This window comes from Mobula hypostoma, chromosome 15 (genome assembly GCF_963921235.1).
Source record: "Mobula hypostoma chromosome 15, sMobHyp1.1, whole genome shotgun sequence".
Classification (NCBI taxonomy): domain Eukaryota; kingdom Metazoa; phylum Chordata; class Chondrichthyes; order Myliobatiformes; family Myliobatidae; genus Mobula; species Mobula hypostoma.
The window spans coordinates 17,516,953-17,542,141 of NC_086111.1; the positions used below are offsets into that span (position 1 = coordinate 17,516,953).

The 25,189-nt window shown below is 44.1% G+C and overlaps 1 long non-coding RNA gene across 1 annotated transcript; it reads left to right on the forward strand.

Annotated features, from left to right (window-relative positions):
* The first annotated feature begins 1,991 nt into the window (after positions 1 to 1,991).
* LOC134356726 (uncharacterized) lies at positions 1,992 to 23,461 on the forward strand. The gene is made up of 4 exons (XR_010020413.1): positions 1,992 to 2,152; positions 2,713 to 3,201; positions 22,392 to 22,490; positions 23,003 to 23,461. It is a non-coding gene; the product is annotated as an uncharacterized LOC134356726 (long non-coding RNA).
* The last annotated feature ends 1,728 nt before the right edge of the window (positions 23,462 to 25,189 follow it).

Below are 25,189 nucleotides of genomic sequence, written 5' to 3' on the forward strand. Positions count from 1 at the left end.
AATAGGCCTTTTGGGCCATCACAACCATACCAAACGGTAGGGACCACCTATATTAATCTAAACTAATCTTATACAGTTTGCCTTGTAGTAGTCTATGCCTTGGTGATTCAAATGCACATCTAGACTTCTTAAAAACTGTCAGTGACTCTACTTGCAGCATTCACCTACGGAATGTATTCCAGATACCATTCTTGGTGAAAAAGACCCCCCTCATATTTCTTCTCTATTTTTATCAGTTACCCTAAATCTTTGTCCCATATTCTTATCTACCTCTGATACGGGGAATAGTCTACTGCAGTGTATCCTATCTGTATACCTCATAATTTAGATCCCTCAATTATGTCTCCTGTTCATCACCTCAGTTGCAGATTCTCCAGGCTCTCCTCATATCTGAAAGTCCTCATCCAGGGCCAGCTGGTGGTGCAACGACTTTGGCACCGGACCCAGGAACGGAGGTTCCTGGGTATGAAACTAGTCGGGTCTGCCCCCGAGTACACTTTCCATCCGTGCTGGGTTGAGTGTCAAGACCGCAATTCGACCTCGTAAAATAAAGGGAAAATACTGCAAAAATTTCTGTGTGAGGAGTGGCGCACCACACAGTCTCTCTCTCACTCCGCGCCTTGTAAAAAGCCATGAAAAAGACATCATCACGGACGCACGAACAGAGGCGCATACATGGACACGCAGACGCACGCACAGACTTCGCACACGTGCAGGCTCACGCCAAAAAAAGAAAGTCCTCGTCCAACCTAGCACTATCACATCTTTCCTATAGTGTGGTGACCAAAACTGCACACAGTGCTCATGTTGAGGTTGGTACAATTGGAGCATAACCTCCCTTCTTTAGTATTTGATATGCTGACTAATGAGGCCTGCATCTCATTTGCTTTCTTAACCACACTATTTATTTGTGCTGTCACCTTCAAGGATTTTTGGACTTGTGCACCAAGGCCCCTCTGTTCCTCAGTACTCCTTTGGAGCTGTCATTTGTGTGTATGTCCTAGCCTTACTGGTACTTTAAAAATACATCATTTTATGTTTATCTGGATTTAGACCTTTGACAGGGTGATACACATGAGGCTGATAATCAAGATAAGAGCCCATGGTATTACAGAAAAGATACGAGCATAGTTAGAAGATTGGCTGACCGGCAAGAGGCAAAGAATGGGAATAAAGGGGGCCTTTTCCGATTGGGTGCTCGTGACTAGTGTTCCATAGAGGTTGGTGTTGGGACAGTTTCTGTCCATATGTATGTCCCTGATTTGGAATTGATGACTTTGTGGCCAAGTTTGCAGATGATAAGAAGATAGGTGGAGGGGCAGGTAGTGTTAAGGAAACAGGTAGGCTGCAGAATGATTTAGACAGATTAGGAAAATGGGCAAGAAAGTAGTAAATGAAATATGATGTTGGTAAATGCATGGTCATGCACTTTGGTAGCAGAAATAAATGTACAGACTATTTTCTAAACAGAGAGAAAATCCAAAAATCTGAGATACAAAGGGACTTGGGAGTTCTTGTGCAGAACACTCTAAAGGTTAACTTGCCAGTTGAGTCAGTGGTGAGGAAGGCAAATGCAATGTTAGCATGCTGGCATTGGACAGAGTCCAGAGGCAGTTCACAAGGATGTTTTTGGGAATGAAAGGTTTATCATATGAGGAACGATTGATGGCTCTTAGTCTGTACTCGCTGGAACTTAGAAGAATGCGGGGGGGGGGAGAATCTTATTGGAACCTATCAATATTGAAAGGTCTGGGTAGAGTGTGGGAGTGGGGAGTCTAAGACCCAGATTTTTGTTGCTCTTTCATGCTTCAGTCTTCAGCCCGCCCACCTCTGTCCTCATCTTCTTGTGGTGTTTAAATTCACTCTCCATTTTCCTTTGCCATTTTTCTTGTATATTTCCTGTTTGGTCAAATGAAAGTTTTGTTTATTCAACACAAATTCCTTTTATAAAATCTTAATAAAAGTTTTTGGCACATTACAGGAATTTTCTGTGATCTTTTTTGGTCAAGATTTTAGAGATTCCTATGAGAACAAATGCAGTAGGAGCTGAGTTGCAGAATCAGCACTGTGCGGGTTCATTGCCAAGAGGTCTATCAGTAGCAGTGGCGAAAGGGTCTGTGAGCTGGAGCTCACTGTAACCAGACATTGGGTGGTAAGATCAGGCTCATTTGATTCCTCATCGATGCACCATCCTCCAACAACTCCCTAAAGAATCAGAACCAACACCATGCCCCGTAGAACACCACTAATCACTGACAGCCTGCCAGAAAAGGCCCCCTTTGTTCCCATTCTTTGTCTCCTGCCAGTCAGCCAATCTTCTATCTTTCCAGTAATACGGGCTCTTGTTTAGCAGCATCATATGTGGCACCTCATTAAAGTCCTTCTGAAAATCCAAGTAAGCAACATCTGCTGATCTGTCCTGCCTGTTAATTTCCTTAAAAGAATTCCAAGAGATTTGTCCCTGAGGAAACCATCCTGACTTTGGCCTATTTTATCATGTTCCCTCAAGTACTCGGAAACTCCAGTGTTTTCCTGACCACTGAAGTCAGACTAACTGGCCTATAATTTCCTGTGTTTTTGCCTCCGTCCCTTCTTTCTGGTTGAGACCCTTCATTTGAGCATGAAGAGTTGAGGGGAGATGGTGTAATGGGTGAATGGAAGGGATGGTAAGTGAAAGGTTACAACTACTGCAGCCTTTTGTGTCTCTTGCAGGTGTTCATGGTCGACATCTGCTCTTCTCTATTTGACTGATGCAGAACTACCACGAGTTGGTCTCCCACTCACCACCCAACTTCCCAGCGCGCACTTCCACCGTATTCATGAGGCTCGACCCTTGCCTTTGAATCAGCATCCATTGTAACCCTTTTGGTCCTCCTCGAAGCCTCTTACTAAAGGCTTACTTTCATTACAAGCCCAGGACAACCCAGAACAAAACAAACCGTGCTGTATTGCTGGTATATCCAACTGTCAATGTTGGGAATAACTCCACCCGCTCTCTATGGAAAGTTGGGGTGGGGGTAAATACTGGATCTCCTGCTCTTTTTTGGAATTGATTCCGCCCCCCCACCCCCGTTTGCTCCCAGTGGTATCCAGCATTTTGATCGTGGACTTGAGGACAAACACCTTCCTTCCTCCGTGTAAACAGAGAGCAGCTTCATGGAGCAGCATGGTGGCAGGCTATCAGTTAGTGGTGACTGTCAGGTACATTGATCTACTGTACCCCAACACACCGTACCCACTGCATTGGTGTTGCAGTTCTCTGTAGTTGTACGTCTTCTGAATAACCCACACTCCCAACGCCCACTCACTTAATGTGCTCCTGGTAGAACTCAAAACCCGTGTGAGTATTTGGTGAGAGGAGGAAATTAGGAGAGTTTGATTACCTCACAGAAATGATTAGATCCTTGACCCTCCACACAGTCCAAATATATTTATTGTCAAATAACATGTATGTTACCAAATATGAGATGTATTTTCCTGCAGGCATTTACAGACAAATAAAGAAGTACAATAGAAATGATGAAAAACTATATATAAAGACTGATAAACAACCAATGTGCAAAAAAAGATAAATTGTGCAAATAAATAATAAAAAGATACAGGGAGTGTGGGTTGTGGAGTCCCTCACAGTGAAATCTGTATGTTGAGGGCTCAGTTCAGAGTTGTGCTGAATGGAGTTCTCCACACCAGTTCAGGAGCTTGATGGTTGTAGGATAATAACTTCCTTAACCTGGTGGTGTTGTACCCAAGGCTGCTGTACATCCTGCCCAATGGTGGTAGCGAGCAGATAACATGGTCTGAATGGTAGTGCTCCTTGATAATGGATGCTGCTTTTTTGTGACAACGCTCCATGTAAATGTGCTTGATGGTGCTGAGGTCTTTGACTGTGATGGACTGGGCTCTATCCACCACTTAGAAATTAGAACATAGAAATTTACAGCATATTACAGGCCCTTCGGCCCACAATGTTGTCCCAACCATGTAGCCTACTCTAAAAACTACCTAGAAATTCCCTAGCGCATAGCCCTCTATATTTCTAAGCTCCATGTACCTATCTAAGAGGCTCTGAAAAGACCCTATTGTATCACTTCCTCCACCACAGTCGGTGGCAGTGCATTCCATGCACCCACCACTCTGTAAAAAAAACTTACTCCTGACATCCCCTCGGTACCTTTTTCTAAGCGCCTTAAAACTATGCCGCCTCGTGTTAAGCATTTCAGCCCTGGGAAAAAGCCTCTGACTATCCACACAGTCAATGCCCCTCATCATCTTATATACCTCTATCAGGTCACCTCTCATACTCCGTCGCTCCAAGGAGAAAAGGCCAAGTACATTTCATAAGGTATGCACTTCAATCCAGGCAACATCCTTGTAAATCTCCTCTGCACTCTCTCTATACTATCCACATCCTTCCTGAGGTGAGGTGACCAGAACTGAACATAGTACTCCCAAGTGGGCTCTGACCAAGGTCTTATATAGCCATAACATTACCTCACGGCTCTTGAACTCAATCCTACGTTTGATGAATGCCATACGCCTTCTTAACAGCACAGCAGCTTTGAGTGTCCTGTCAACACAGACCCCAAGATCTCTCAGATCCTCCACACTGCCAAGAGTCTTAACATTTATATTCTGTCTTCAAATTGGACCTACCAAAATGAACTGCCTCACATTTATCTGGGTTGAAGTCCATCTGACACTTCTCAGCCCAGTTCTGCATCCTATCGATGTCCCACTGTTTCTGCAAACTTTCATTCCTGGCATTAGTGTTTCCATTCCAGGCTGAGATGCAACCATTAGGATACTCTCCACTATGCATTGATAGAAGTTTGTCAAAGTCTGCTGAATACGCAAACTTCAAAGAAAGTAGAGGCACTGCCTTACTTTCTTTGTCATGGCACTTGCGTGCTGGTCCCAGGGCAGATTCTCTGATATGATAAGACAATGTTTCATATTTACCCCAGCACCACAAGCCAATTCTTTTCCGGTCAAAATGATGTGTTAATCAAAATAGGGTGGCTCTTGGGTCAACATGGTTACTGCCTTGCTGGGAAGGAGTCCTAAGATCGTGATCCTTTATCTCTTCAAAGGCAGTCTTCATAGCTGAAACAGAATTTCCAAGAGGACAAGAACCCTTGGAAGATCAGGTCTTAAATTCCCAAAAATCAGTGTAACCAAATGCAGAAATTACATCTGAGGTCCTAAAGGGGTTTGACTGGGTAGATGCTGGGATGTTTCCATCCCACCTGGGAGAAACACAATCAAGAAGAACATCTAGAATGGGTTTCTCATTTAAAAGTAAGATGTGTAGAAAGTTCTTCTCTTGAAGGTGGTAAGTCTCTGGATTTCTGCCCTTGAGGGTGGAGGACACTGGATCATTTTATACATGTATTTGAAATATTGGGGTTACAGGGGAATTGACACATGGCTGGACTGGATGGTGGCGTCACGTAGAGGTGGATTGTGCATGGACGTGGAAGTTCTGTCTCAGTCCTGCTCCCCCGACCCGAAGCACCTGGTGGTCCAGTGTCATCTGTTCTACTCGTTCTCCACCATCATCTTGGTAGTGGCATACATTACACCCCTGACTAACATCAAGCTGGCACTGGAGCAGCTTAGCACTTTGATCATCAGTCACGAGTCAGCATCCTTAATGCCTTCCCGATCATTGCAGGGCACTTCAACTTGGCTAGCTTGAAGACGCCTCTGACTAACTGCATTCAATATATCATCTGTAGAACCAGAGGAGTCAATACACTTGATTGCTGTTACACCATAATAAAGAATGCCTACAGTGCCATCCCACACTTATGCTTTGGCAAGTCCAATCATTTGGCTGTACTTCTACTACCAGCAGATAGGCAGAGACTAAGGATCATAGCACTAGTTGTGAAGATGGTGAGGGTATGACTAAGGAAGATGGAGATGTGTTTACAAGACTGATCTGAATAGAAACTTAGGAAATAGGTGCAGGAGTAGGCTGTTCGGCCCTTCGAGCCTTCAGTGCCATTCAGTACGATCATGGCTGATCATCCAACTCAGAACCCTGTACCTGCCTTCTCTCCATACCCCCCGATCCCTTTAGCCACAAGGGCTGTATCTAACTCCCTCTTAAATATAGCCAATGAACTGGCTCAACTGTTTCCTGTGGCAGAGAATTCCACAGATTCACCACTCTCTAGGTGAAGAAGTTTTTCCTCATCTCGCTCCTAAAAGGCTTCCCCTTTATCCTCAAACTGTGACCCCTCGTTCGGCACTTCTCCAACATCGGGAACAATCTTCCTGCATCTAGCCTGTCCAATCCCTTTAGAATTTTATACGTTTCAATCAGATCCCCCCTCAATCTTCTAAATTCCAGAGAGTATAAGTCTAGTCGATCCAGTCTTTCATCATGTGAGAGTCCTGCCATCCCAGGAATCAATCTGGTGAACCTTCTTTGTACTCCCTCTATGGCAAGAATGTCTTTCCTCAGATTGGAGGACCAAAACTGCACACAATACTCCAGGTGTGGTCTCACCAAGTCCTCGTACAACTGCAGTAGTACCTCCTTGTTCCTGTACTCGAATCCTCTCGCTATAAATGCCAGCATACCATTCGCCTTTTTCACCGCTTGCTGTACCTGCATGCCCACTTTCAATGACTGGTGTATAATGACACCCAGGTCTCGTTGCACCTCCCCTTTTCCTAATCGTCCACCATTCAGATAATAATCTGTTTTCCTGTTCTTGCCACCAAAGTGGATAACCTCACATTTATCCACATTAAGTTGCATCTGCCATGAATTTGCCCACTCACCTAACCTATCCAAGTCACCCTGCATCTTAGCATCCTCCTCACAGCTAACACTGCTGCCCAGCTTCGTGTCATCCGCAAACTTGGGAGATGCTGCATTCAATTCCCTCGTCTAAGTCATTAATATATATTGTAAACAACTGGGGTCCCAGCACTGATCCTTGCGGTACCCCACTAGTCACTGCCTGCCATTCTGAAAAGGTCCTATTTATTCCAACTTTTGCTTCCTGTCTGCCAACCAATTCTCTATCCACATCAATACCATACCCTCAATACTGTGTGTTTTAAGTTTGTACACTAATCTCCTGTGTGGGACCTTGTCAAAAGCCTTTTGAAAATCCAAATATACCACATCCTCTGGTTCTCCCCTATCCACTCTACTAGTTACATCCTCAAAAAATTCTATGAGATTCCTCAGACATGATTTTCCTTTGACAAATCCATGCTGATTTCATCGCTTTCCAGATGTGCTGTTATCACATCTTTGATAACTGACTCTAGCATTTTCCCCACCACCGATGTCAGGTTTACGGGTCTATAATTCCCCAGTTTCTCTCTCCCTCTTTTTTTTTAAAAAGCGGGGTTACATTAGCCACCCTCCAATCCTCAGGAACTAATCCAGAATCTAAAGAGTTTTGAAAAATTATCACTAATGCATCCACTATTTCTTGTGCTACTTCCTTAAGCACTCTGGGATGCAGACCATCTGGCCCTGTAGATTTATCTGCAATTATCCCTTCAATTTACCTAACACCACTTCCCTACTAACATGTATTTCCCTCAGTTCCTCCATCTCACTAGACCCTCGGTCCCCTACTATCTCTGGAAGATTATTTATGTCTTCCTTAGTGAAGACAGAACCAAAGTAGTTATTCAATTGGTCTGCCATGTCCTTGTTCCCCATGATCAATTCACCTGTTTCTGACTGTAAGGGACCTATATTTGTCTTAACCAATCTTTTTCTTTTCACATATCTATAAAAGCTTTTACAGTCAGTTTTTATGTTCCCTGCCAGCTTTCTCTCATAATCTTTTTTCCCTTTCCTAATTAAGCCCTTTGTCCTCCTCTGAATTTCTCCCAGTCCTCAGGTGTGCTGCTTTTTCTGGCTAATTTGTATGCTGCTTCTTTGGAATTGATACTATCCTTAATTTCCCTTGTCAGCCATGGGTGCACTACCTTCCCTGGTTTATTCTTTTGCCAAACTGGGATGAACAATTGTTGTAGTTCATCCATGCGATCTTTAAAAGCTTGCCATTGCATATCCACCATCAACCCTTTAAGTATCATTTGCCAGTCTATCTTAGCTAATTCACGTCTCATATCTTCAAAGTTACCCTTCTTTAAGTTCAGAACTTTGTTACTGAATTAACTATATCACTCTCCATCTTAATGAAGAATTCCACCATATTATGGTCACTCTTACCCAAGGGGCCTTGCACGACAAGATTGCCAACTAACCCTTCCTCATTGCTCAATACCCAGTCCAGAATAGCCTGCTCTCTAGTTGGTTCCTCAACATGTTGGTTCAGAAAACTATCCCGCATACATTCTAAGAAATCCTCTTCCTCAGCACCCTTACCTATTTGGTTCACCCAGTCTACATGTAGATTGAAGTCACCCATTAAAACTGCTGTTCCTTTATTGCACGCATTTCTAATTTCCTGTTTAATGCCATCCCCAACCTCACTACTACTGTTAGGTGGCCTGTATACAACTCCCACCAGCGTTTTCTGCCCCTTAGTGTTATGCAGCTCTACTCACATCGATTCTACATCCTCCCGGACTATACCATATTCAGGGATTCCTCTGCAGTTCTTATTGACTGTGATACAGCCATCACTAACCTCAAGATCAATGTGGATGAGTGTGTGCCTTTGAGACCATACCAAATCTTCCCAAACCAGAAGCTCTGGATGAACCATAAGATTCATAGCCTTCTGATAGCTAGATCTGTGGCTCTTCGGACTGGTGATCCAGAATCCTACAAGAGATCCAGGTACAACCTACAGAAGACCATCATGATCACGAAAGGACAATTTCATGTGAAGTTAGTGACATAATCAGTTGCACGACAGCTGTGGCGAATTTTACATGCCATTACTTCCTATAAGCCGGCTGATGGTATAGTGGTATCCGTATCAAACTTCAAGGTGAGTGGTCCCAGGTTCAAATCTAGCTTGTTCCTTGCATACTTTCCATCTGTGCTGGGTTAGAGCGTTGAGCTAGCAACTCAGCTTCGTAAAAAACAGACAAGTGCTGAGGAAACGGCTGGGTTGCTGCCCAATGCACCACAAGGCATGGAGAGGAGCAACGTCAACTTCCTATAAGGTGAATCCTAACAGCATAATGACAGTGATGTTCCACTCCCTGATGTGCTGAACACCTTTTATGACAGTTTGTAAGGGAGAATAACATTACACCTCTGCTAATCCCCACAGCATTTGGAAACCCTGTGATCTCTGTTTCCAAGCTGACGTTGGAACATCTTTCAAGAGGATGAACCAGAGTCCGATGATGCTCCTAACTGGGTACTGAAAATCTGTACCAACCAATTGGTGACAGGGACATCTTCAATCTCTGTTGCAGTTAGAGATTCCCACCTACTTCAAAAGGGCATCAATCATGCAGGTATCCAAGAAGAGGTACCCAAGGGTGATCTGTCTCAACAATTCTCACCTGCTAGCACCCACATCTACTGTGATGACATGTTTTGAGAGGTTGGTCATGGTTGGAATTAACTCCTGTCTGAAAAAGGACCCGGACCCACTGCAATTTGCCTACCTCCACAACAAGTCTACAGCAGATCATAAACACAGGAGATTCTGCGGGTGTTGGAGCAACACAGACAAAGTGCTCACTGGCTCTTCACTCAACTTTGGAACACCTGGACAACAGTACGACAAATGTCAGGCTGCTTTTTATCGATTACAGTTCAACATTCAACATCATCTTCCCCTCACTAATGAAAATGCTTCAAGATATGGGCCACTGTATCTCCCTTTGCATCTGGATTCTCGACTTCCTTGTCTGGAAAACAAGTCAGTGCAAATTGGTGGTAAATTCCTCCTCCTTGCTTAAAATCAACACAGTTGCATCACAAGGATGTGTACTTAGTCCACTATTCTATTCTCTCTACATTCATGACTGTGTGGCTAGGCACAACTCAAATACCATCTATAAATTCACCCATGACTCGACAGTTGTTGGCAGAATCTCGGATGATGTGGAGGAGGCTTGCAGGAGTGAAATGGATGGGCTGTCACAACAACAACCTTGCACTTAATGTCTGTAAGACCAAAGAATTGATTGTGGAATTCAGGAAAAGAGAGTCAGGAGAGCACACACACCAGTCCTCGGCCCTGGAAAATGTGAGCAGCTTCAATCTTTCAGAGGATCTATTCTGGGTCCAGCATGTTTATACAATCACTAAGAAGGCATGCTAGTGAGTATACTTCATTAGGGGTTTGAGGTAATTTGGTATGTCACCAAAGACTCATGCAAATTTCTTCCGTGGAGAGCATTCTAAATGGTTACATCACAGCCTGGTATGAAGCCTCCATTGCACAGGATGACAAGAGGGTTGTAAACTCAGCCGGTTCCATCATGGATACAAGAGTCCCATCCATTGAAAACATCTTCAAAAAGTGGTCTGTCAATAAAGTGGAACCCATCATTAAAGACCTTATCCTCAAGCACATGTCCTCTGCTACAGGAACTTGAAGACCTACAGTCAACATTTTAAGAACAGCCTCTTTCCCTCCACCATCAGATTTCTGAATGGCCCAGGAAACCATAAACCTTTAAGCACACCTGGTGTGTTGGTGTGTTTACATTCATCAACTGTGGGATTGAGTTCAAGAGCCATGAGGTAATGTTACAGTTATATAAGACCTTGGTCAGACCCCACTTGGAGTACTGTGTTCAGTTCTGGTCACCTCACTACAGAAAGGATATAGATACTAAGAAAGAGTGCAGAGGAGATTTACAAGGATTTTGCCTGGATTGGAGAGCATGCCTTATGAGAATAGGTTGAGTGAACTTGGCCTTTTCTCCTTGAAGTGATGGAGAATGATAGATGACCTGACAGAAGTGTATAAGATGGTGAGGGGCATTGCTGGAGTGGCTAGCCAGAGGCTTTTTCCCAGGGCTAAATTGGCTAACACAAGGGGTATAGTTTTAAGGTGCTTGGAAGTGGGTACAGAGGGGATGTTGGGTAAGTTTTTCACACAATGTGGTCGGTGCATGGGATGCACTGCTGGTGATAGTGGTAGAGGTGGATACAATAGGGTCTTTTAAGAGACCCTTAGATAGGTACATTAAACTTAAAAAAAATAGAGGGCTATATGGTAGGGTAATTCTAGGCAGTCTCTAGAGCAGGTTACATGGTCAGCACCACATTGTGGGCCGAAGGGCCTGTAATGTGCTGTAGATTTCTATGTCCTAAACCATAAATCCAAAGGCCCTTAATCTTTGTATTATTTATTTATTTTGTAACCTTATAGCAATTTTTATGTATTGCACTATACTACTGCCATGAAACAACAATTTTCACATCATACAGTACCTATAACAAATATTCAACGCTCTTTGAAGTTTTCATGTTTTATTGTTTTACAACATTAAATCGCAGTGGATTTAATTTGGCTTTTTTGACACGGATCAAAAAGGTGATAATAATGAAAGTGATGATAAACCTGATTCTGAAATTGAAGAATGTGCAGAGCTAGCAGCGAAGAGATTAGGCCTGGGGCAGTTTAAATGGCAGGTCAGGTTTAGCGAACCGGGTATCCTAATCTTATGCTGTTCTCAAATATTACCCAGGGCATAATTAGCCCTAATGCTGTCGGGAGAAACTTACCACAACATAATTTGCCAGCTATCCCTGTCTCTGTGAGGGATGTCAGGGACAGTAAAAATAGACAGAAGCAAAGTAGGATTAAGGGGAATCCCAAGGCACTCAATCCATTCATCATGAGCAAGCAGATAACTAGGGAGAGTGTAAGGCCACTCAAGGATAAAGAGGGGAACATTTGCTTGGATGCAGAGGATGTGAGTGAGGTACTTAACAAGTACTTTACTTCAGTGTTTACCAAGGAAAAGGGCATGAAGGATAGGGTGATCAGTGCCAAGAGTATTAATATACTAGAGCATCTCAAAGTAGATGAGGTAGTGTTAGGGTCTCTTAAAGAGCATATCCTCGGGCCTGATGGGTTAGGCCCCAGGTTATTGAGAAAAGCAAGAGAAGAGATTGCTGGGGCCTTGACCAATACCTTTGTGACCTCTCTAGCCACAGGCAAGGCCCCTGAGTACTGGCAACTAGCTAATGCTGTTCCATTATTCAAGAAGGGATAATCCAGGAAACTGCAGACAGGTGAGTCTCATGTCAGTGGTAAGGAAGAGTCACTGGAGAGACTTCTTAGGGATAGGACTTAGGAGCATTTAGAAATTTGTCATCTGTTTTCGTGATATTATTCTGGAAAAACATTTTATCATTTCTTAATGCCATGATGAGGCTAAACTCAGGTTGGAGGAGCAACACCTCATATACCGTCTAGGTAGTCTCCAGCCCCTTGGTATGAACATAGAATTCTCCAACTTCCGGTAATTCCCTCCCCCTCCCTTCCTCTATCCCTATTTCACTCTACCCCCTTCCCCAGCTCCCTCATGGTTCCTCCTTCTTCTACTACCCATTGTTTTCAGGGCTATGATGTCAATGCTTCCCCTCCCCCACCCCTTTGTCTTTCAAATTACTGGTCTTTCAACTGATGCTACAAGCATTCTTCAAATCCTTCCCCATCTTTCATTCTTCAGTCCTGACGAAGGATTCTGGCCCGAAACGTCGACTCATCATTTCTGACTGATGCTGCCCGACCTGCTGAGTTCATCCTTTACTAAATGACAATAAAAGGGGACTGCGTGTCCTCGTAATCATTATCATCATAATCAGGGAGAGCCAGCATTGCTTTGTGCGGAGCAAGTCGTGTCTTACGAACTTGATTGCGTTTTTTGATGAGGTACAAGTGTGACTGATGAAGGTAGAACTGTGGATGTTTTCAACATGGATTTTAATAAGGCGTCTCACAAAGCCCCTCATGGGAAGTTTATCCAGAAGATTAAGATGCATGGGATCAATGGTGAATTGGCTGTTTGGATTCAGAATTGGCTTGCCCATAGAAGACAGGAGGGTAGTGGTCGAAGGGATTTCTTCTAGCTGGATGTCTGTGATTGGTGGTGTTCCGCAGGGATCTGTCCTGCAGCCTCTGCTGTTTGTGATGTATATAAATGAATGGATGAAAATGTAGATGGGTGGATTTGTAATTTTGCAGATGATACAAAGATTGGTGGGGTTGTGGATAGCGTAAATGACTGGCAAAGAATACAGCAGGATCAGTTGCAGATATGCGTGGAGAAATGACAGATGGAGTTTAACATGGTCAGAGGTGAAGTGTTGCACCTTAATAAGTCAAATGTAAGGAGACAGTACATTGTTAAGGGCAAGACCATTAATGGTGTAGAGGAGCAGAGGGATTTTGTGGTCCAAGTTCATAGCTCCCTAAAAGACGCTTTTGATAGAGTGGTTAAGAAGTCATATGTTTGCCTTTATTCGTCATGGCACTGAATTTAAGAGTCAGCAAATTGTGTTGCAGCTTCATAGAACTCTAGTTAGGCTGCATCTGGAGTATTGCACACAGTACTGGAAGGATGGTAAGTCTTTGGAGAGGGTACAGAAGTGTTTTACCAAGCTGCTGCCTGGATTAGAGGGCATGTGCTATAAGGAGAGGGTGGACAAGCTTGAGTTGTTTTCTCTATAGTGGAGGAAGTTGAGGGGGGATCTGTTAGAGGTTTATGAGATTATGAGATAGAGTAGACAGATGGTATCTTTCTCCCAGGGTTGAAATGTCTAAAAACCAGATAATGTGCATTTGAGCTGAGAGGAGGTCATTTCAAAGGAGATATGAGGGGCAAGTTTTTTACACAAGAGTTGTGGGTGTCTGAAATACTCAGCCTGGGTTGGTGATAGAGGCAGATTCTTCAGAGGCATTTAGATAGGCACGTGAATGTGAGGAACATGGAAGGGTGTGGACGTTGTGTAGGCAGGGAGGATTAGTTTAGTTGGCCATTTGATTACTAATAATTTATTTGGTTTGGCACAATATTGAGAGCCAAGTTCCTGTTTTTGTGCTCCAGATTTCTATGTTCTATGTTCTGTGTTCTGTGCTCCTGTGTTCTGTGTCCCATGTTCTGTGCTCCTGTGTCCCATGTTCTGTGCTCCTGTGTCCCAAGTCCTGTGCTCCTGTGTCCCATGTCCTGTGCTCCTGTGTCCCATGTTCTGTGCTCCTGTGTTCTATATTCTGTGCTCCTGTGTTCTATGTTCTGTGCTCCTGTATCCCATGTTCTGTGCTCCTGTATCCCATGTTCTGTGCTCCTGTGTTCTATGTTCTGTGCTCCTGTATCCCATGTTCTGTGCTCCTGTGTTCTATGTTCTGTGCTCCTGTGTTCTATATTCTGTGCCCCTGTGTTCTGTGTTCTGTGCTCCTGTGTTCTATGTTAAACATAGAAACATAGAAAACCTAGAGCACAATACAGGCCCTTTGGCCCACAAAGCTGTGCTGAATATGTCCTCAGCTTAGAAATTACCTAGGGTTACCCATAGCCCTCTATTTTTCTGAGTTCCATGTACCTGTCCAGGAGTCTTTTAAAAGACCCTATTGTATCTGCCTACACCACCGTCACCAGCAGCCCATTCCACGCACTCACCACTATCTGCGTAAAAAACTTAGCCCTGACATCTCCTCTGTACCTACTTCCAAGTACCTTAAAACTGTGACCTCTCATGCTAGCCATTTCAGCCCTGGGAAAAAGCCTCTGACTATCCACACGATCAATGCCTCTCATCATCTTCTACACCTCTATCAGGTCACCTCTCATCCTCCATCACTCCAAGGTAAAAAGACCGAGTTCACTCAACCTATTTTCATAAGGCATGCTCCCCAATCCAGGCAACATCCTTGTAAATCTCCTCTGCATCCTTTCTATGGTTTCCACATCCTTCCTATAGTGAGGCGACCAGAACTGAGCACAGTACTCCAAGTGGGGTCTGACCAGGGTCCTATATAGCTGCAATAGAAGCTTCCTTCACTGTGCTATCAGAATTTGGAACAGCCTTCCAGATGCTGTGGTTGGAAACATCTGCGATGATGGGGTTCAAGACTTCAAGAGTGGAGTGCAAAAAAAACCTATCATCTCTGGGAGAGAAGTCACACGCTTCTTCATAAGCTATCATGAAGGGGGACCAGGACGGCAATGCTTGGTTGTTGGTAGGTAGGGTTAACACCTGACTTTCAAGAGCACTTGTGAGTTATGTTCCGGCTGGACTTAGTCCTTAAACTGCTGGAGAACAGTGCAGAAAGAACAAGTGCTGTTTTCTCCTGGTAGGGATTAGTTTTTAGTTCCAAGTGTTCCTGCCATGTTTTGTCACCCTGCAACCTTATCCTTCAACCTCTTTGAATTATGGAGGACAGCATGTGTATAAATGTCTCTCTCCAGCAGACTTCATCATGATCATCATGACTCCAGTACTTACATAATACTAAAACTCGCATGCTCTGTCTGTCTGTTTGTGACCTCCAGTTAGCACAAACGGTGCATTACAGCGGCACTTTTTTTGGCTAAATCGAATCAAGATGTGCTAACTTACAGAATGCAGGCAAAGTTCAGGGTTATATATTCGTATAAAATTGCTTATTCGCCAAAAAATCAACAGGCTGGATTTCACCCGGGAGCCGATCGGCCATTATGGAAATCGGACAGCCCGAAACATGCGCACGGCCAGCCTCAGCAGCGACACCTACCGGAGCATAAGGGCAGAGCAGCTCTATTTCGTGGGGTCACATACTACGTGTGCAGGATTGGGACAGATCTAACTGCCACCCATCAATAATTGATAATTACATCTTATTGTAATGACGTACTTCCAGACAGCCATGAAACCCTTTGCTGCAGTCAAAGGACAGCGGTGACTATATCACATCCATTTAGAAGAGCGCCAACCACATCATCAAGAATAATCAGCATCCTTTGGTGTTAGTGCTTTGTATCTTCTATCCAGCATTAGGGTAAAAAAAATGGTCAGCCTAATTATGCCGCGTGGAAAGGGAAGGCGGACATTATGGTCAAGAGAATATGCCAAACGTCGTTGGGAAGCGGCAAGGAAAGGGAGAGAACAAGAACTGGATGAGGCCAGGGACTCCAGGATCAAAGAGTCAGGACGAAAAAGATGAGAGAAGAAGAGACAGAGGAGGAGAGGCATGCATGTCTCCAGGTTCAGAGACAAAGAACAAACAGTAGAAGAGATGAAGAGATGGCGGATGAAAGGACTGCACGTCTCCAGAATGACAACGAGAGGCACTAGGGTGGCAGATAAACCAGAAATGATGCCATCCAAAGTGACCTTTGTTAAATGAGGAGCAGCTATATTTGCTTTGTTACGCATCGTTCTTCTTTAATAAACTGAGGTTTTCTACTTCAGTTTCCAAAGCAACGCAATACTAATAGCATTCAGGAAAATTTAATGTTCATTCTGGTCACATCAGACTGCACTACCCTTCTCTCAAAGGGTGCCCCAACGGGTCACCCCGTTGTCTAGATTCTACCATTTTTTAATTGTACATATGATTTTTTTTTTTGTGTTCTATTGCTGAGCAGCAGTGAACCATCTGATCGGCCTATTAGAGTTCTCTTTGGGAACTAGTTGACTTGATGAGCATTTCTGATCTGGCTGTTGTTCACGATTGCATTTAATAAAAAAAAACATTACCTCTCGGCTCCTAAATTCAATCCCACGATTGATGAAGGCCAGTGCACCGTATGCTTTGTTAACCACAGAGTCAACCTGCGCAGTAGCTTTGAGTGTCGTATGGACTCGGATCCCAAGATCCCTCTGATCCTCCACACTGCCAAGAGTCTTACCATTAATACTATATTCTGTCATCATATTTGAACTACCAAATTGAACTACTTCACACTTATCTGTGTTGAACTCCATCTGCCACTTTTCAGCCCAGTTTTGCATCCTATCAATGTCCTGCTGTAACCTCTGACAGCCCTCCACACTATCCACAGCACCTCCAACCTTTGTGTCATCAGCAGACTTACTAACCCATCCCTCCACTTCCTCATCTAGGTCATTCATAAAAATCATGAAGAGTAAGGGTCCAAAAACAGATCCCTGAGGCACACCACTGGGACTGACCTCCATGTAGAATATGATCCGTCTACAACCACTCTTTGCCTTCTGTGGGCAAGCCAGTTCTGGATCCACAAAGCAATGTCCCCTAGGATCCTATGCCTCCTTATTTTCTCAATAAGCTTTGCATGGGGTACCTTATCAAATGCCTTGCTGAAATCCACATACACTACATCTATGGTTCTACTTTCATCAATGTGTTTAGTCACATCCTCAAAAAATTTAATCAGGCTGGTAAGGTACAACCTGCCTTTGACAAAGCCATGTTGACTATTCCTAATCATATTATGCCTCTCCAAATGTTCATAAATCCTCCCTCTCAGGATCTTCTTCATCAAGTTAACAACCACTGAAGTAAGACTCACTGGTCTATAATTTCCTGGGTTATCTCTACTCCCTTTCTTGAACAACATCCACAATCCCCCAATCCTGCGGAACCTCTCCCGTCCCCATTGATGATGCAAAGATCACTGCCAGAGGCTCAGCAAGCTCCTCCCTCACCTCCCACAGTAGCCTGTTCTATGTCCTATGCGCCTGTGTTCTATGTTCTATATTATCTGTTTCTGTGCTTCAAGGCTCGATATTCTATGTACTGTGCTCCTGTGTTCTATGTTGTACATTCTGTGCTCCAGTGTTCTATGTTCTTTGTCCTATGGTCCTGTGTTCGATGTTCTGTGCTCTTGTCCTGTTTCTATGCTCCATTGTTCTATGATCTATATGAATGAGAGGAGTATGGAGAGCTATGTGCTAGTAGATAGGACTAGGCAGAGTAACAACTTGGCACTGACTGAGTGGGGCGAAGGGCCTGTTTCTGTGCTGCATCTCTCTATGACTATGTTCAATCGTTCCATAGGGCATTGCTTTGTTGAACCTGCAGATGGCGTTCTAACCCAGCAGTATAACATTCCAGAAGCAAGACCATGTTTGGTCTTACAGCTTGGGCAGTGTGTAAATCTTAGAGATACAGCGTGGAATAAGCCCTTCCCGCCTTTGAAACTGTGCCACCAGCAACTCCTGATTTAACCCCAGCCTAATCACAGGACAATTGACAGTGACCAGTTAACCTACTAAGCAGTATATCTTTGGGCTGTGGGAGGATACTGGAGCACCCAGAGGAACCCCATCCATTCCATGGGGAGGACATCCAAACTCCTTTTAGCAGACACCAAGATGGAACTCCAACTCTGACGCGCTGAGCTGTAACAGGGTTGAGCTATCTGCTACGCTACCATAGTACCAGTGAAGACCTTGACATGGGTAATAACGGGATTTACTCGCTGCTTGGGTCTTAATGACAAAATGTATGGTAACCGAACAAGAATATCTGAAAACAGACAGACAGACGTACTTTATTGATCCCGAGGGAAATTGAGTTTCATTACAATTGTACCAACCAACAATAGAGTATAAATATAGCAATATAAAACCATAAATAATTAAATAGTAATATGTAAATTATGCCAGGAAATAAGTCCAGGACCAGCCTATTGGCTCAGGGTGTCTGACCCTCCAAGGGAGGAGTTGTAAAGTTTGATGGCCACAGGCAGGAATGACTTCCTATGACGCTCTGTGTTGCATCTCGGTGGAATGAGTCTCTGGCTGAATGTACTCCTGTGCCCAACCAGTACATTATGTAGTGAATGGGAGACATTGTCCAAGATGGCATGCAACTTGGACAGCATCCTCTTTTCAGACACCACCGTCAGAGAGTCCAGTTCCATCCCCACAACATCACTGGCCTTACAAATGAGTTTGTTGATTCTGTTGGTGTCTGCTACCCTCAGCCTGCTGCAGACTAATGCAGTTATTTGGTATGAAAAAAGTGCACTCATGAAAGATATTAACACAAGGGACTGCAGATGTGAGAACTTGGATAACAAACTATCTGCTCGAGGAACTCAGCATGTCGATCAAAATCTATGTGAGGAAAGAAATCTTTGCAGAGTTTCCATCTGCGATGTTGACAACTTTTCTCCCCTCAGAGATAATATTTGACTTGTTCAGTTCCTCCAGCAGATTGTTGTTTGCTCGAAAATTGTTAATCTTGTATAAATAAGGATAGGTTCAAAGTTCAAGGTAAATGTGTTTTTGAAGTATGTTTTTGTTTCAAAGTACTACCTTGGGATTCATTTTCTTGCAGGTGATTACAAAAAAAATAGAAATACAATAGAATTTATGTAAAGCTATGCATAACTGCCAATGACTGCCAAAAAAGTAATATGCAAAATAAGACAAACTGCAAATAAAAAAAAATACTGAGAACATGAGTTGTAACGGGTCCTTGAAAATGAGTCTGTAGGTTATAGAATCAGCTCAGAGTTGTGGTGATTGCAGTTATCCACATTGGTTCAAGAGTCTGATGGTTGAATAACTGTTCCTGAACCTGGTGTCTGTACCTCCTTCCCGATGGTAGTTATGTGATGAGAGCACGGCCTGGATGGTAGGGGTCCTTGATGCTGTCCTTGTGACAGCATCCTAAACGTGCTCAGTGGTGGGAGGCCTTTGCTTGTGATGGACTGGGCTGTATCCACCACTTTCTGTAGGCTTTTCCATCTTGGTCCCAGGTGTTTCCATATCAGACCGTGATGCAACCAGTTAGAATGCTCTCCACTGTGTATCTATAGAAATTTATTAATATTTTTAACAACATTCCCAATCTACGCAAGCAGAGGCACTACCATGCCGTATTTGTGATGACACTTAGCGCCGGTCCTGGGGCAGATTCTCGACGTTAATGCTGACCTTCACGTCTGTTTCTCTGATGAGGACTGGCTCGCAGACCTCTGGCTTCTTTCTCCTGTAGTTCTATCGGTTTTGTTGACACTGAGTGAGAGGTTGTTGTTGTGATACAATTCAACCAGATTTTCAACCCCCCTCCTATATACCAATTTCTCACCTCCTTTGATTCAGCCGACAACAGTGGTGTCATCAGCAAACGTAATTACAGTGTTGGAGTCATAGATATAAAGTGATTGAGCAGGGGGCTAAGCACATACCCTTGTGCTGATTGTGATTGTGGGGGGAGATGTTGTTGTCAATCCCTACTGACTGGGGTTAGCAAGTGAGGAAACTGAGGGAGATATTGAGGCCCAGGAGCTTAGTGATGGATTTCATGGGGATGATCATGTTGAATGCTGAGCTGTAGTCAATGAAGAACATCCTGATGTATGAAGACATTGCCCAGCTGTTCCAGAGCTGAGAGAAGAGCCAATGAAAAGGCATCTCTGTTGACCTCTTGTGACGGATGCAAATTGGAGCAGATCCAAGTCATTCCTTAGGCAGTCATCGATACGCTTCGTAATCAACTTCTCAAAGCACTTCATCACAGTGGATATAAGTGCTACGGACAATAGTCATTGAGACAGATTACCACGTTCTTCTTGAGCACCTGTATAATTGATGCCTGCTTGAAGCAGGTGGACACCTCAGACTGCCGAAGTTAGATCTTCATTACTCGGCCAGGTACACTGCCTGGCCCAGATGGCTTTCATGGGTGCACCCTACTCACTTTCACATTGGCCTCAGATCACAGGGTCGCTGTGTGCTGTGGGGCTTTGTGAAGGTACCTCCACCTCCATGTTCTGTCAGTCAAAGTGAGCATAAAGCATTCAGCTCATCTTGGAGCAAAACCCTCTTGTCACTGATGTTGTTTGGTTTTGATTTTTAGAAGGTGATTGCATTCAAGCCCGGCCACAGTTGTTGAGCCTCCGTCTGTGATTCTAGTTTAGTCTGGAATATTCTCTTTGCCTGTGAGATGGCTTTCTGGAGGTCATGCTTGGAGCTCTTGTGCTTTCCTGGGTTATCAGTCCTGAATGCCACCGATCTGGCCAACAACAGGTTTAGGACCTCTTGGTTCATCCAGGACTTCTGGTTGTAGAAGACTCTGAATAATTTTGTGGGGACACACCCACATGTGGTGGACAATGATATGCACTTGGTGGACAAGCACAGGCACATTGTAACATGATGCAGACAGGTCAGACATCCCACCTATCCTGGAAGTTCCGGGAATCTCCCGCATATTAATAGCAGCTTCCTGATGCCCGCAAGTTATATACAATATCCCGGAAATGAGAGGGAGAGGGAGAGCGGGAGCAGGAGTGAGCATTCTGATTGGTCTCTCTTTCTGACAAGTTGACCTATCAGTTTTCTCTGTGGGCGGGCTTTACAGTCGACCTCTCTCTCTCTTTCATTGTCCATCAGTTCAGTTTAGTGTCCTGCAGCGCCATGGCAGAGTGTTTCAAAAAAAGAAAATATAAAACACACTTCACCCCAGACTACACTAAAGTGTACCCCTGCCTAATAGGGGTCAAAATAATGACTGTGTTGCTCGCTGCACTGTTTGCAACAGTGACTTTTCTATTGCCCATGGTGGGTTAGGACTGTAAAAGACATGTTGAGGTGAGTTTAACAGGTGTCATTCATTCATTAGCATAGCTAACATTATTTAAACTAGCTGGCTAGCTGCTAAGGAGCTACTCTATTGATGTCCTACATGATGAGGCCAAACTCCCTGTAGACGTGCTTAAGGTTGTAATAGAATTAAAAATGACTCCATGATAAGTATATATTTTAATCTCACATTTTCTGCATAAACCCAGTTAACAGATTACAGATTGGTTTACAGATTAGACAAAATCACTAAACAAAGTATTACATAAGACAATATAATAAGGATACACCTTGTGATTTTATTTCTTCTAGGGACCACAATATATTAGGGAGGTTAATCGCAGGGAAGGCTGCTCCAAGTATTTCACAGTTCTTTTCAGCAGAGCCACATCACAGTACAAGGAAAGTTTGCAAAAGAAATAGAAAAACTATTTGCATTAGCACTGAGATTGCCAACAAAATACTAAACAAGGAATATATATGTATGTGTGTGTGTGTGTGTGTGTGTGTGTGTGTGCAAATGGTTTCAATATGTGTCAAATAAATTGTTGTGTTCTTTCATAATCAAATGTCCCGTATACATACGCCCTTGGAGGTCGGTCGACGGGGGTGGGGGGAGGGGGGTGGAGGTTCTACCTCCCTGAAATGAGTTTTTGCAGGGTGGGATGTCTGAGACAGGTACACACAGAAAAATGAAGTAACAAGTACGAGCAGAGACTGAAGTAACACCAGATGCACCGTGTTAACAAAATTCAGACAGAAAGTCCAGAAAATCCGATAACAGATTAAAGATTTTTAGCTTTATTTGTCACATGTACATCAGTGAAATGTGTCGTTTTGCGTTAACGAGCAACACAGACTGAGGATTGTGCTGGGACAGCCCCGAGTGTCACCACACTTCCAGCACCAACATAGCCTGCCTGTCGCTCCCCATCTCTAATTCTAACCTCTACGTCTTAAGGCTGTGCGAGGAAACTGAAGCACCCGGAGGAAAGACATGCGGCCATGAGGAGAACTTACAAACTCCTTACAGACAGCAGTGGGAATTGAATATCGATCGGTAAGTGTTGGTGCTATAAAATGATTGCGCTAACCACTTCCGCGTCACTCTGACGGCATGATGCAGGGTGAAAAGCAGCACCACGTGAGAGGTGGAAGCAAAGGAGAAATAGCAGGATAACAAGTGTGAGCAGAGGATGGTCGACACAGTGTGAGCATACTGTCAGTGAATGGCATAAACTGCAGCAGCACGTAATGAGACTCAATTAGCATTATACAGACCATCAGAGTTGGAACTATCTCAATAATTGGGCAGCAAACTTGATTGGTCAGAGAATGAGGCCATTTCATGTGAACAGGTCCAAGCAAAAAATGAAGTAACGCCATGTGATCCTGTACAGTTAGAAAATAAAACAACAGTGTATTAATACAAGTTGGCAGTCCAGTGACTTCCATGTAAATATCCTGAAGGGGCGAGGCTTAGGATGATGGAGCCTAACAGCAACTCCTTTGCTTGTATCTTCGGAAACAGCTCTATTTCTATCTTTGATATCTTTTTTTTCCCCTTTCAAGGTTCTTTTGAAGACCCTGACCAGGAGTTACACGCTGACTTTGGTTCTTTGCGAGAATGGGACCCGTTCTCAGGGCCTCGCGACCGGCCGTTTTTCGATATGCCAAGGACGCAGCCTGGAATTCTAACTCACCTTCAGGGCGCCGGATTTTCGTGACTCTGAAGACGGGCTGATTCAAGGCTGGTGCCGCTACCTGATGTGTTGTGAGAGTACACGGAAGATCGGAAGCAGTGAGCTGGCTGCTGGCTGTGTGCCTAGAGACCTGAGTTCTTTGGGCCCAGAGCTCGGAAAAAGTGACACAACAGACTTTTAACACTATAAATCAGAGAGTTGTTTTGTTATGTCTCCCCTCTCGCTGTGAAACAGGGACACCTCTTTTTCCTTTATTAGGGAGAGAGAGAGCCTGTGGTATGTCGAATTACCAGGTGAACGAGTAATGGGGGACTGCAAGTCTGTGTCTTTGCTGCACACTTGATTGCTCGGTGGGGGGGGGCACCAATGCTTTTTGCTGGTGGGGAGGGGGGGTCATTGCTTTGCTGCTGTTTATGTGTGGAAGGTGGAGTTGGGGGGGCTTTGGGGTCCTAACATTTAACTGTCATTCACTCTTTGGGGCACTCCTATTTTCGTGGATGTTTGTGAAGAAAAAAGGTTTCAGCATGTATATTGTATACATTTCTCTGACATTAAATGTATCTATTGAAACCTACCTATTGAAATATCCAACTTCCTTCTTTCCGGTTCTGATAAAATATCTTCAGCCTGAAAAGTCAACACTGTTTCTCTTCCTACTTAGTACTTCCAGCAGTTTCTGTTTTTAATTTCAATTACTGAATTTTTAATTTAGAGATACTGTATAGGAACAAGCCTTTTAGGTTCAACGAGCCCAAGCTGCCCGATTATATCCGTGTGACCAATGAGCCTACTAACATGTATGTCTCTTCTCCCCTGCTGGACTTCAGCATCTGGGGAGAAACATGGTTAGGGAAGAATGTCATTTGAGCTGGCATACCAGAAGACCATAAGACATAAGTCAGGATTAGGCCATTCAGCCCATCGAGTCTGCTCTGCCATTCCATCATGGCTGATTTATCACCCCTCAGAACCCTATTCTCCTGCCTTCTCATTGTAACCTGTGATGCCCTTACTAATCAAAAACCTATCAAGCTTTGCTTTAAATATACCCAATGGTTTGGCTTCCACTGCCGTCTGTGGCAATGATTCACCACTCTCTAGCTAAAGGAATTCCTCCTCATCTCTGTTGTAAAGGGACGTATTATGAGGCTGTGCCCTCTGGTCACGGACTCCCCTCTATAGAAAGCATCCACTCCATCTAGGCCAGGGGTTCCCAACGATGGACCCCTTAGTTAATGATAAGGCTCCATGGTATAAAAAAGGTTGGGAACCCCTAGATTCTAGGCTTTCAATATTTGATAGATTTCAATGAGATTCCTTCTCGTTTTTCTAAACTCCAGCGAATACAGGCCCAGAACCATCAAATGCCCCTCATACGTTAAACATTTCATTCCCAGGATCATTCTAGTGAACCTCCACTGATCTTTCTTCAATGCCAGCACATCCTTTCTTAGATAAGGGGTCCAAAATGGCTCACAGTACTTCGAGTGTGGTCGGACCAAATATCTTATAAAGCCTCAGTATTATCTGCTAGCTACTTGAATGTTTGGCAGTTTGACCTGCTGCCTATTGTACTCCTGTTGTGGATGGCATTCTCAACTCTGATCAGTCTGAAGTGGTTCTGTTTCCTCAGCTGTTCCAGGAGATTTAGAGTTCAGTCTGTATCACACCCAGACATTACAACTGGTGGAATGTGCTTCTGATGTCAAAGCTAGGTCAAAGCCCAAAAGGAGCCAGGCGTTATTTGTGGAACCGTGCGTGCAAACTATGCCACTTTGTTTGCGCAATGGCGCCATTTTCACAAGACTAGACCTACCGCGTGCCTGATGATGTACTCCAACCTCAGGCTGTGTTTCCTTCTTTATTTGTCACTGTGCTGAAAATAGAAAGCAGACCGACAGGAAGAATCAGAATAGCCCGGTAGCTGTGTACAATGGGTGAGCACTGGGTGAAAGGAAACGGGAGGGCGGGGAGGTGAGAGTGGATATGAAGCCTCGTGTGTGTGGAGTGCTGCAGGGCTCGGTGCTAACCACTCTGTGTGAATAGTGTGTCCTCG